Below are 13,355 nucleotides of genomic sequence, written 5' to 3' on the forward strand. Positions count from 1 at the left end.
CGCCACCTTCTTCTTGAAGTTTCTTGAATTCTTGATCCTTTTTTGACTGATTGCAACTTGCTTCTTGATTCAATCCCCAAGATTGAGTGATGCCTCAAGTTAGTCCACCCCCCCCCCCCCCTTTATATAGCTTAAAGGGGAGGGGGTGGTCTCCTACTTCCTCTTGAAGTTTATCTTACAAGAATAGAAAGTCCTATTCTAATCCTACTCTTATCTCTTTATCTAATGAACTCAATCCCTTTATCTTTCTAAGATTACATCAAGAATTTAGATCTGGAAGGACTCCTCTCAGTTTCTTGTTATTGGATTCCTATTAAACCTCCTCTGTGAATTGGACTTCAGCCAGGCTTTTCTGCAAGTTGGGCTTCAACTGCGGATTGGGCCTTCCTATGAATTTATCTTGACTTCGGGCCTGGATTTGACTTCGATGCAGGCCGAATCTGTGAAAGCCCAAAACATGAACATTGTGACTTTTTCTCTTATCTTTCCAGTGGGTCTTGAATCAGCCCAATTGGAGTTCGGATACGCGAGTTAGGCCCAGATTACTGAACGATGTCGAAACTGTAAAAAATCATCCGATTTGTCTTTCTTTGCTCCTGATGTCTTCTTTCATGGCCTGAACCGAAATACTAGAAATATGAGCCTAATTAAGTACTAATTCAGTATAAAAGACAGAATAATTGGGGATAAAAATATGATAAATTCTATTCTCATCAGTGATTTCCTTTCCAACGAATTTTTTTCCATTATCTAAGATGATCTCACATGGTAATCCATATCTAGAAATTATGTTGCTCTTGATGAATTGAACTATCTTGGTCATTGTTGGGCGGGCTATGGACATTGCTTCTACCCACTTAGTAAAATAATCAATAGTGACCAAGATGAACTTATGCTCATTTGTTGTAGGTTGCAATGGACCGACCATGTCAATTCCCCATACGGAGAAAGGCCAAGGTGTAGTGAAACAATATAGCTCTGAGAGATGTGCATTTATCTTTTGATCAAAGACTTGAAAAGCGTGACATTTCTACACATGTCAACAACAATCTTCATCCATTGTCATCCAATAAAATCCCATTCGGAGCAACTTTTAGCTAACATATGCCCATTCATGTGAGGGACACGTATGCCACCATGTACCTCCTCCATCTTTTTTTGTGCTTTTTCTTCATCTAAACATCTCAACCAAGGTAATCTTGGGGGCTTTCGATACAATATTCCTCATGCTATGACGAAATGCCCTGCAACCTAGTTATAGTTCTTCTCACCTTAGGATCTGCCCCTTCTAGGAATACTTGGTGCTCCAAGAAATTTTTGATGTCATAGAACCATGGTTTACCATCTGACTCTTCATCTTCTGTTGTGATTGCTAGTATGCTACTCATCTAGGCGGGCTCACTATCCCAACTTAAATCAATTGGTACTACCGCCATGTTGGGAGGTAAGTGCATGGTTGATCCAAGGGAGGATAAAGCATCCGCAAAATGGTTGTCTTCTCTAGGCAGGTATTTGAAGGAGATGCACTTAAACTTTTTGATAAACTCCTTAAGACAATTATAATACAATTCTAGTCGCTCATCTCGTACTTCCCAATCAACCTTGGCTTGACTAATGACGAAGAAAGAGTCCCCATAAGTTTTTAATTCATCGATGCCCCAGTCTAGTGCCATTCGGACTAATCTTAGGCATGCTTCCCATTCACATGTATTATTGTTGTGTGAGTGCCGTGGGGGTTCACCCAGATCATGCTTGCTCCCCATCCACTTTGGTTTGATGCTCCATCAAAGTATGCCTTCCACCTTTTCCCCACTTGTATTTCCAAAATGGTTTCATTTAGGAAACTTGTTGGAACTGCCTCATACTCTGAGGTGGGGTTATCAGCTAAATGATTTGCAATGGCTTGCCCTTTGATTGCCCTTTGAGTTATATACTTGATGTCATATTAAGAAATGAGCATGATCCAATGAGAGACTTGACTGGTAACCGCAGGTCTCTTGAACAATTACTTGATGAGGTCCATTTTAGAAATGAGAAACACCAAATGAGCTAACAGGTAATGATGTAGCTTTTGATAGGCCCAAACGAGGGCTAGACATGTTTTTCTCTAGCATAGTGTACCTTGTCTCATAGTCATAGAACTTCCGACTTAGATAGTAAATGGTTCTTTCCTTTTTAACCATCTCATCATGTTACCCCAGTATGCATCCAACAAAATCTTCCTGTACTGACAAATACATAAGCAAGGGTTCCCCAAGACTAGGGGGAGCTAATACTGGTGGATTGGTCAAGTACTCTTTAATTTTGTCAAATGCTTCTTGACAGTCTTCATTCCATTTCACCGAGGTATTCTTCTTTAGCAACTTGAAAATTGGCTCACATATTGGTGTAAGTTGCGCTATGAATCTAAGAATATATTGCAATCTTCCCAAAAAACTTATGACTTCCTTTTCTGCTTGGGGAGGAGATATCCCAATAATTGCTTTAACCTTAGCAGGGTCAATCTCAATCCCTTTTTGACTAACGATAAAGCCCAACAGCATACCTGATGATGCCCCGAATATGCATTTTTGGGGATTTAACTTAAGGCAGAATTTCCTAAGTCTTTCAAAGAGCTTCCTAAGGTCCTTTAAATGATTCTCTACCTTTTTGGACTTGGCAATTATGTCATCCACGTATACCTTCAATTCTCTATGTATGATGTCATGAAAAAGCGTTGCCATTGCTCTCTAATAAGTTGCCCTAGCATTCTTAAGCCTAAGCATGACCTTGTAGCAAAAGGTTCCCCATGGTGTTATGAAGGTCGTCTTTTCTTTGTCCTCCTCTGCCATTTTAATCTGGTTATACCTTGAAAATCCATCCATGAAAGAGAAAATTTCATGTCTTTCCATGTCATCAACAAGAATGTCAATGTTTGGTAAGGGGAAATCATCCTTGGAACTAGCTTTGTTTAAATCTTGAAAATCCACGCACACCTAACCTTCCCATCCTTTTTAGGCACTAGTACAACGTTGGCTAACTACTTAGGATAGGTTACCACTTCTAGAAATCCTGCTTCAAAATGCTTTTTCACCTCTTATGGAATTTTCAGAGACCACTTTGGATGGAGCTTCCTAAGCTTTTGCTTTACTAGCTTTGCATTGGGATATATGAGAATTTTATGTACCACTAAGTTTGTGCCTAATCCTGGCATGTCTTTGTAGAACCATGCAAACACATCCCTAAATTCTTTCAATAATTTTATCAAGTCAAGTCTCTGCTTTGGGATTAAATGGCTCCCAATTTTTACCAACTTTGGATCATCATTAGTTCTAAGATTAACTTCTTTTGAGTCAATTTATAGTCTTCTTTCCTCTTGTCATTCAATTTGATTGAGGATATTTTGAGGGATTTCTTCCTTAGGAGGTTCTTCCTCTATCCCCATGAGAGAAAATTCTAACTCATGGTCGAAGTCATAGGCTTGTGAGATGGGTTTGGGTTCCTGTAAGATCAAAAGGAGGAGTAAACTTGGGAATTGGAACTAGACAAAAAGGAGATTTTTCAAAAGAGTAGCTGGGCCCATGCTATGAACCAAGGCTGTTTACGTACTTTTGAGGGGGATCGGGCCAATTGTAGTACAAACAAAAGGATTTTCATTTCATTGGGATCAAAGGAGTACAAAAACTGCTTTCAGGACTGAGACACAGGGTAGAAAGCATTGACCCCCTGGTCCAAGAATTACAGCTTAACAAACCTCCAGAGAAGGGGCCTCTAGGCCCATGGTAGTTGGAGAAGACATCCAGTTACGAACAGGCTCTCATAAAGGGACAATTGACTAGTTAGGGTCTTCCATGAATTTGTCTCCTATCGCACATACATCTCCATTCAAGGCTTCCCAAATGGCACAATCCTTGAGCTCATCACTTATCTCCAGTGCATGCAATAGGGATTTCCACCTTGTCCCAATCGATGGGACAACATGGGCATATAGATTACCACAATCTCCTTTTCCTCCTGGGCCTTTGATGATGTGTCAGTGTCCTTTTGATCATCTTGGTCTTCAAGAAAAAGTAGTGAAATGTCTGGGATGTCAAGGGGGGTTTTAGGGCTGGCTTGAGGGGTTGGTGATGGTTCAGGCATGGTTGCTGGGTTATTGGGTTTGACAAAATGCAGTGGTATTGAGAGAGGTACACCTTTCTTCTTCCCACCTCGTGGGCCAAATAGGTCATGCTTATCAGGTTTATAGCCTACTCCAAAATGAGGAGAGATCCCTTGGCCTTAACAGGGTTCAATCTCCCTTTTTGCTTAATACCTAACCCTTTGCCAGGGTCAAACTTCATATGAACCATCATTCAGAGGGGTAGTGCTATCCTCCCTTGAACTTTCTTTGCCTCTTGAACCTTATCGATGGAATTCACTTCTTCAAACTAGTAAGAGAAGGAAAATAGACCTTCCTTCAAGTGTTGAACTGATGATTCTGTAGCTGGTGCAATCTGACTGTCCCCCAGGATTATAATGAGTTCATTATCATGGACCAACTTTAGTCTTTGGTAGAGGGAAGATGGCATGGCTCCAGTGATGGGATGGAAGATCCACCATATGGATGGCCAAAGCATGCAGGGTGGTTGGGCGGAATTTCAAAAATTTCTTTCTCCCATCCGGGAATCTTATTCCCTAATTTAGAAAAACTGCATTTTTCAAGGTTCGTTCTTGAAACAAACCGAACCAAATCTGAAACCAAGATTAGGGAGAGGAATACCTAATACAAAACCCACAAAAAAAGCACCTCCCAACATAGGTTTTCATGCCCAAAGAGAGTACCAAATCCTTCCTCCACTGAAGATGACACAGCTTAGCATGAGGTAGGATCAACAAGTGGTTCTTCAGAAAGAACCTCAGATTCTTCAGCAAGAATCGAACATGGTAGTGGGCACAGCTTCAAGATTGTTTCTTCCACCAAGAAACAATATCAACATCCAATCTTGATCACTCCAATAGGTGGAGATCAAACAGGGTAGGGTGGCAAGAACAAAGAGAGAGAACTGGAAGCAGAAAGCAGTAGAACTGTGTATCTCTATTCCAGTTCGCCCTCCTCCTTTATATAAGCCATAAAGAGTCAATCTCCTAATCTGATTAGGAGTTTTTTTATGCAAATATTTATTTAGATCTGAACTCTTTAAGTGATAAGGATAATCCCTTATCTTATCTGCAAATCAAGATCAACTACTCCCAATAAAATTAAAAGTTTCCTGATCCAAATCTCTATTTGGATCTAGACTCTTTAAGTGGATAAGAGTTATCCTCTTATCCTTATCTGCTAATCCATACCAAGATTCGCCCCTTATTTAATTACTCCAATTAACCTAATTCGAAATGGGCTTTAGAACCATTAAGCTTTTAGGCTCACTTCCTTTTAATGCTGGCTAGCTTGTCTCTCTTTGTATGGCGTTGGACCTTATCATTGATCTCCACATAAGCCACATGGGTTCAGCCTAGCCTCTGTTACAAGGCCTGGCTGAATTCGTTGCTGAATACAGTGAACCCCTGAGTCCATCAGTATGGGCTCTTAATGGGCCCAACATTTACACTAAATGGTCCTTAGGTCCAACCATCTTATGAAGGCCCAATGACTGTGGGCAGATGTGAGATTAGTCAATCAGGTTTATTATCCCTAAATGGTCTTACACTTAACCTCTCAGCCCTTAATGATCAAACACTGCCCGACAAGAGAGGACCTCTCCCTCGGTTGCAAGGTACAATGTTGCACTCTCTGCTTACATGGATCCCGAGAATTAAAACCTTTTGCAAAAATTTTGTGAAACCATAATATATAAGTATATCTCTATATAAATTTATTTTGCAAAACAAATCTCAACAAGTTTGAAATCAACTGCTAACAGTTTATGTTTCTATCAGAGAGAGTGCATTCCCTGATCATTCACTTTGTCCGACAAAGGGGCTGATCCAATCACTATGATCTCCCACTCAGGTGAATTCTCGGACTATCCCAACATACCCCGGTTTTAACCCCCTCTAAGGATCTCACTGGTTGCCATATCAAAGACAACCCAATCCAACACCTAGTGCAGTACCATAATCGAGTCTAGGGGCAGGTGTAACATTCCAGTTTTTCCCATCTGTCACCAAGGTCCAAGGAAATATTGGAATTTGGTCCAGTTCAGGGTTTTAAGAAAACCCACACTGCATATACCTCAAGTCTCACATTGGAAGATGAGACAAGCCACCCCAACCAACTTGGTGGCACATCAGTGTAAGCCTTGGCAGGATAAATCTCCCCAGATCTATCCAACGATTGTAAAGATTCTAAACTAACAAAAGTCTCATAAATGTCCAATTTAAGGGTTTTACATAGAAACATACCAAAATAACATGAATCAATTATGCACTTTATTCATTTACATTAAATAATAATAAGTACATCAATTTGATTGGAGCTAAGGGCATACACTATCTAACAACTCCCACTTGCACTTAGGTCCAATCGAGTACAAGAGTTTAGACCTTGTTGGCCTCCATCGAATCCATCTTGTCTTTCATGGCGTCTACCCACTTCAAGGAATCTATGTCCAACATAGCTTCCGCATAAGTCACGAGATCTTCTTCACTGGTCGTGGTTTCCACCAAATAACTTTCTTGGTCATAGCCGTAACGAACTGGAGGCCTGGATACCCGGGTAGACCTTCTAGGTTGGTTATTATCTAGAGCTTATGGGACATCTCCCACTACCCCTAAGCTCTCCTCATCAAGAACAACTTTTGGTGATGATTGTTTAGGATGTAATCTTCTACTAAGAAATGGGCATTTCGACTGCAAAACACCTATTGCTCTTTTGGGTCATAGAATAAACATCCTATAGAGCCTTTAGGGTAGTCTACAAATAGGCAATGACTAGTCTTGGGTTCCAATTTGTTAGCACTTGTTCTTTTAACATGTGCTGGACAACCCCAAATCTTAAAGTGTATTACACTTGATTTCTTACTGGTCCATAGCTCATATGGAGTCTTAGGAACGGATTTGGTTGGAACTCAGTTCAACACGTATATCGTAGTCTCTAATGTGTATCCCCAAAAAGATGTAGGTAGCTCCAAGTGTACGAGAAGTGATCGGACCATATCCAATAGAGTCTAGTTCCTCCTCTTTGACACACCATTTAATTGTGGTGTAGTTGGAGGAACTAATTGTGAAACAATCTCATTGTCCCTTAAGTAGTCCCTGAATTCATCGGAGAGATATTCACCTCCTCGATCTGATCAAAGGGCTTTGATCTGTCTCCCCAACTATTTCTTGACTTCTTGCCTAAACTCTTTGAACATTTCAAAGGATTCAGACTTATGTCTCATTAGGTACACGTAAACATACCGTGAATGATCATCGGTAAATGTTATGAAATAAATGTGCTGGGTACGTGTCCTAACATTCAGCGGACCACATACCTCAGTATGTATTAGGTTAAGTGTGCTTGTAGATCTTTCAAGTTTACCTGTAAATGGCCATTTTTTCATCTTACCCTGAAGGCAAGGTTCACAGGTTATAAAATCTTCTACAGTTAGAAAATTGAAAGGACCATCCTTTGCCAACCTTGTGATACAGTCTATGTTAATGTGGCCAAGTCGGTAATGCCATAGGCACATGGGATTAACCGTTTCACGTGTTCTCTTCTTGGGGATTATTTCTGACGTAGTTTTGGTTATGTTTGTTTCCAGAGAAGAATGGAGAACATAGAGACCATTCTCAAGTTCTCTATATGCGAGGAATTTGTTATTCCTTTTAATAGTAATCACATTACTAAACAAAATAGAATAACCATCCATGCATAATTTTGAAACAAAAATCAAATTTCTTTTAAGTGTTGGTACATAAAGACAATCTTTTAATATAATTATTCCTTCTCTGAAAACTAATTCTACAGTTCCTATGGCTGTAGCTGCAACAGTTGTAGAAGTCCCTAAGTAGAGCATAAATTCTCCATCACTCAGTCTTTTGCTTGTCTTGAAACCCTGCAATGTGTTACATGCATGAGTTGAAGCCCCGGAGTCAATACAGCAGGAAGTAGAAGTGACCAACAAATTGGTCTCTATGACAAAAGATTCGAAATTACCTCGTTTCTTGGTCTCAAGGTACTGAGGACAATTCCTCTTCTAGTGGCCAGTCTATTTGCAAAAGTGACAAGCATCTGATGTCTTGTCCTTCTTTTGCTTTTTAGGCTTGCTACCCTTCTTCTGAGGCTTCCTTTTCGCTTTCTACGAATTGCCACCTTCAACAAGCATGGCTATCAACTTGTCCTTCTTTATCAGTTTTTCAGCCCTTTGCAACATATTGCTAAGTTTCTGAAGGCTAACATTTAGCTTATTCATGTTATAGTTCGTGATAAACTGATTGAAGGAGGGAGGCAAGGAGTTTAGAATGACATCAATCTTGGTGTCATGATCAAGCCTTGACCTGAGAGCCTCTAGTTCATTGATGTAGCCCATCATCTTTAGACAATGGTCATGAACCATTTGGATCTCTGTCATTTTAGTGGTCATAAACAACTTTAAGACCTATTATCGAGTACAACGATTCTGCTCTTCATACATCATCCTCAGACTATCTAGAATATCCTTGGACACTTCAATCTGATCAAATTGTCTTTGTATCAGATTGTCGAGTGAGGCTATGATATAACACTAGGCAAGAGAGTTTTTCTCTTCCCATTCTTGATACTCTTTCCTACGTGCCTCAGAAGGTCTATCGCCTGGACGATTTGGAGTAGGGTTCTTTGCAACCTTGTCCAATTTCTCGGACGTCAAAACTAGCATAAGGTTACAAAACTAGTTAGCATAGTTTGGGCCTTTAAGCATGTTATCATCCAACAATTTGGCGAACTGTCAATTTTCCATTTCTGATAAAGGGCAAAGCAAATTATTAGTCAACAACCTGATTTGATTCATGTTATTTACATAGAAATAGCTTTTAATCTATGTTCCATTTCCTTTTATTCATCTCTGAGATTTTCCTCCCATCTCAGTGACAGAGACTATGATGTATGTCTCTGGAAATGTGGGAAACCACATACAGTGCATGGAGCCAACTGTTTCAGCTGCATAACCCCACCACCTTCTATGAATGATCATATCCACTCATCTTATGAGCTTTCCCTTTGGCCTCTGTCAGACAAGGTTCACTGCCATTTTAGGTTAAACCTTTATATGTCCAGTAAGTGCTTACCAATCATATTCATGAACGCCAAGGTACCGTGAGAGAGTCTTCCATTTTAGGATAGGCCCCTCCTGCATCAGTCTATGACGCCCCTATCATCTTATGAAACAATCCAATAGACTCACCAGTGCAAATGGATAGCCCAATTTTATGGTGCATTTTCTCATTACTGATAAGCCCATCTTCATGCTAATGATGAAAGGCCTTTAGAGAATTCATCATATGATTCTCGCTATCACATGCACTTATATTTTGCTGGAGGAAATGAGTAATTATGCCCTAGTTCTTATTTAGGTCAAACCAAAGTGGCTCCCACTGGCTTTCTCAAAGTCAGATTTAGATGGACCCTAAATGGCTCCTCTTGGAGAGGAAGCTGATGTGGGGCCCATCAAAAAGGGAGATCATCCAATGATCTTAAGGACACGATGGCAATGATGTGCATTCAGCCATGGTGTGTGAAAGAGCCACTATTTAATTAACATGGTGCTTATGGCCCATGTACATAGCACATCACATGCATGAAACAAACACATAAGTGATCCAATCAATTTAATCATCTGTAAAACCCTAAATTAATTAAGTTAAATCAATATCAGCCCATTAAAACCCATAATATTATCATATAACATTATCTAGGTATATGGGTTTTATAGGGTGGGCTGAATTGCATCTTGCAATGGGTCATCAAACCCCTGGCCCAAATCAGAATTTGGGGCTGAGAACAGACCCCTATTGAACCACAGGTTCGGTCCAACTAGTTTGGACCAATCTTGGGTCAAATCGGCCTAGGGTTTGGTGTCCATTGCAAGATCCAATTCAAGATTGTGATTTGAAATTAATTACAGCTGATTAAAGATAATCAAGAATTATAAAGAACAAATATCAGAGGGTTGTACGTGTGATTTCACACTTGCAAAATAAAGGGTTAATTGCAAATAGTGAAATCATTATCTGCAAATCACAGATTGCAGTTTCTCAAACTGCAAAAGGTCTTCTCTTCATCCATGCATTCTAGCAAGTCTTCAAACGTAAAAAAAATAGGAAAAGCTAATTTTCTATTAACTACATCACATAAAATCCTATACATTTTGTCTAAAAAAAAATATATATATTTACAGACCAAAATGAATAGAATGAAAAATTGTAGGGTGCGCAAATCTTGCCACCATTAAAGAATTCGATATCCATCACAGGACAGCCCAAAAATTCAAGAAATGATTATAGAACCATTCATAATCATTAAAGAATAATAAAGAACTAGTTTCAGATCTACACGCCCATTACTGAGAACCGATATCTCAGAAAAATAGTAAACTTGCACAAATCGCGTAGAATAATTTCTGCCCATTTGTGCAGGTTCAGATCTGGTCCAGATTTGGCTCAAGACTTGAACCTAGCTCTGATACCACTGAAGGGATGGGAGATTCATCATATGGATGGCCAAACAATGCAGGGTGGTTGGGTGAAATTTAAAAAATTTCTTTCTCCCATCCGGGAATCCTATTCCCCGATTTAGAAAAACTGCATTTTTTAAGGTTCGTTCTTGAAACAAACCAAAACAAATCTAAAACCATGATTAGGGAGGGGAATATCTGATACAAAACCCATGCAAAAAACTCCTCCCAATGTAGGTGTTCATGCCCAAAGAGAGTACCAAATCTTTCCTCCATTGAAGATGGCACAACTTAGGGTGAGGCAGGATTAACAAGTGATGTTTTAGCAAGAACCTCAGATTCTTTAGAAAGAACCAAACAGGGTAGTGAGCACAGCTTCAAGATTGTTTCTTCCACCCATAAACAATATCAAGATCCAATCTTGATCACTCCAATACGTGGAGATTGAACAGGGTAGGGCGGCAAGAGCAGAGAGATAACTGGAAGCAAAAGGAGTAGAACTGTGTGTCTCTATTCCAGTTCACCCTCCTCCTTTATATAGACCTTAAAGTGTCAATCTCCTAATCTGATTAGGAGTTTCTTGATCCAAGTCTTTATTTGGACTTGAACTCTTTAAGTGATAAGGATAACCCCTTATCTTATTTGTAGATCAAGATCAGCTACTCCAAATCAAATTAGAAGTTTCCTGATCCAAATCTCTATTCGGATCTGGACTCTTTAAGTGGATAAGAGTTATCCTCTTATCTTAACCTGTTGATCCATACCCAGATTCGCCCCCTATTTAATTAATCCAATTAACCCTATTTGAAATGGGCTTTATGTCCATTAAGCTTTCAGGCTTACTTCCTTCTAATGCTGGCTAGCTTGGCTCTTTTTGTATGGCGTGGAACCCTATCATTGATCTCCACATAATCCACATGGGTTTAGCCTACCCTCTGTTACAAGGACTGGCCGAATTCACTGCTGAATACATTGAACCCCTAAGTCAATCAGTATGGGCTCTTAATGGGCCCAACATTTACAATAAATGGTCATTGGGTCCAGCCATCTTATGAAGGCCCAAGGACTATGGATAGATGTTAGATTAGCCCATCAGGTTTATTATCCCTAAATGGTCTTACACTTAAACTCTCAGCCCTTAATGATCAAACACTGCCAGACAAGAGAGGACCTCTCCCTCGGCTGCAAGGTATAGTGTTGTACTCTTTGCTCACATGGATCCCGGGAATTAAAACCTTTTGCAAACATTTTGTGAAACCATAATATATAAGTATATCTCTATATAAATATATTTTGCAAAACAAATCTCAACAAGTTTGAAATCAAATTTTAAAACACAACCTAAATTCTAACTTAAATCCTAAATCCCCTCCCCCACACTTAAAACTTACATTGTCCCCAATGTGAGGTTAAATGCAAAAAAAGGACAGAAAAATTAAATTAGAAATGTAAAAACAAAAAGAAAAAAAGAAAAACAATCTTGCCTATTTTTAATAAACATGAATCAGATCCTCTAACTCTCGTGGTCGCAACTTTTGGTGTGCTCCCCTTTCATCCATCATGGGCGGGTTCAAATCTGGAATAGGGGCCTGCAAAACAGAGGGTAACGGTCTCTTATTAGAAATTGACAATATAATATAATGAGCATTACCTTGTCCTTCTTGACCATCCTCCAAATAGTTCAAAACCTCCTTAACTTCCTCATCCAAATTAGCTTTCAGAACTCTTTTGGGGTAAGGGAGAGGAAGTTGAATAACATCTAAATTCAGAACTCATTTGAGAATTGGCTACCTCAACTTTTTGATCATCATCCTTGATCTCGCCAATAGTCTTTCCACTTTTTAAGGCAATGGCATTCAGTTGCTCCCTTGGGTTCTTCTCTATATTGCTAGGCAATCATCCTTCTCTTCTTTCTGACAGCATGCTCACAATTTGCCCCACTGGAACTTCTAAGTTCTTAATAGCTGTCTCTTGATTTAAGAATCTTTTTTCGTGATCCTAGAACTTTGCTTCAATAGTATTAATGAACTTAGAAATCAGATACACTAAATTTCCCTTCTTTTGGGGGTGGCTGTTGTTGAAATCCCATGGGTGCTTGTTGTTGGTTGTTATTCCACGAAAATTTTGGATGACTCCTCCACCCTGGATTGTATGTATTCGAATAAGGGTTGAAATTCGGCCTGCCACCATGAGAAATGAAATTAAAACTTTCATGTGAAGCAAAAGGATTACCTACTGGACAATCAGAATTTATATGTCCCATTTGGCCACAAAGATCACATGGATTATAAGATGACACATTTATTGAAGCAACACTAAGATTGTCTAATTTTTTATTCAAACTAGCAAGCTGATCAGATAAAGCTGAAAAAGAATCTATATGATGCATTCCCCTTCGATCAGTTTGGTCATTATTCCATTGGTACCTGTTTGATACCATTTCTTCCACTAGATCATAGGCTTCCTCTAGAGTTTTCCTCATGATTGTGCCTCCTGCAACTGCATCAATAATGGAGCAATTAGATGGAGTAATACCATTATAAAAAGTTTGAATTTGATGCCAAACTGGTATTCCATGGTGAGGACACTTCCTAAGCATCTCTTTAAATAAAGAGCAAAATCCAAATTAACCAAGGTTAACAAGTTCTAATATTATTTTAGGATTAAATCCTCGGCAACAACACCAAAAACTTGATATCTATGATTATAACACTAGCAAGTGCACTAGTTATCAAGTAATATAAAAATATCGTTCCCACGAGG

The sequence above is a fragment of the Nelumbo nucifera genome, chromosome 2 (assembly GCF_055504915.1).
Source record: "Nelumbo nucifera cultivar China Antique chromosome 2, China Antique-T2T, whole genome shotgun sequence".
Taxonomy (NCBI): Eukaryota; Viridiplantae; Streptophyta; class Magnoliopsida; order Proteales; family Nelumbonaceae; genus Nelumbo; species Nelumbo nucifera.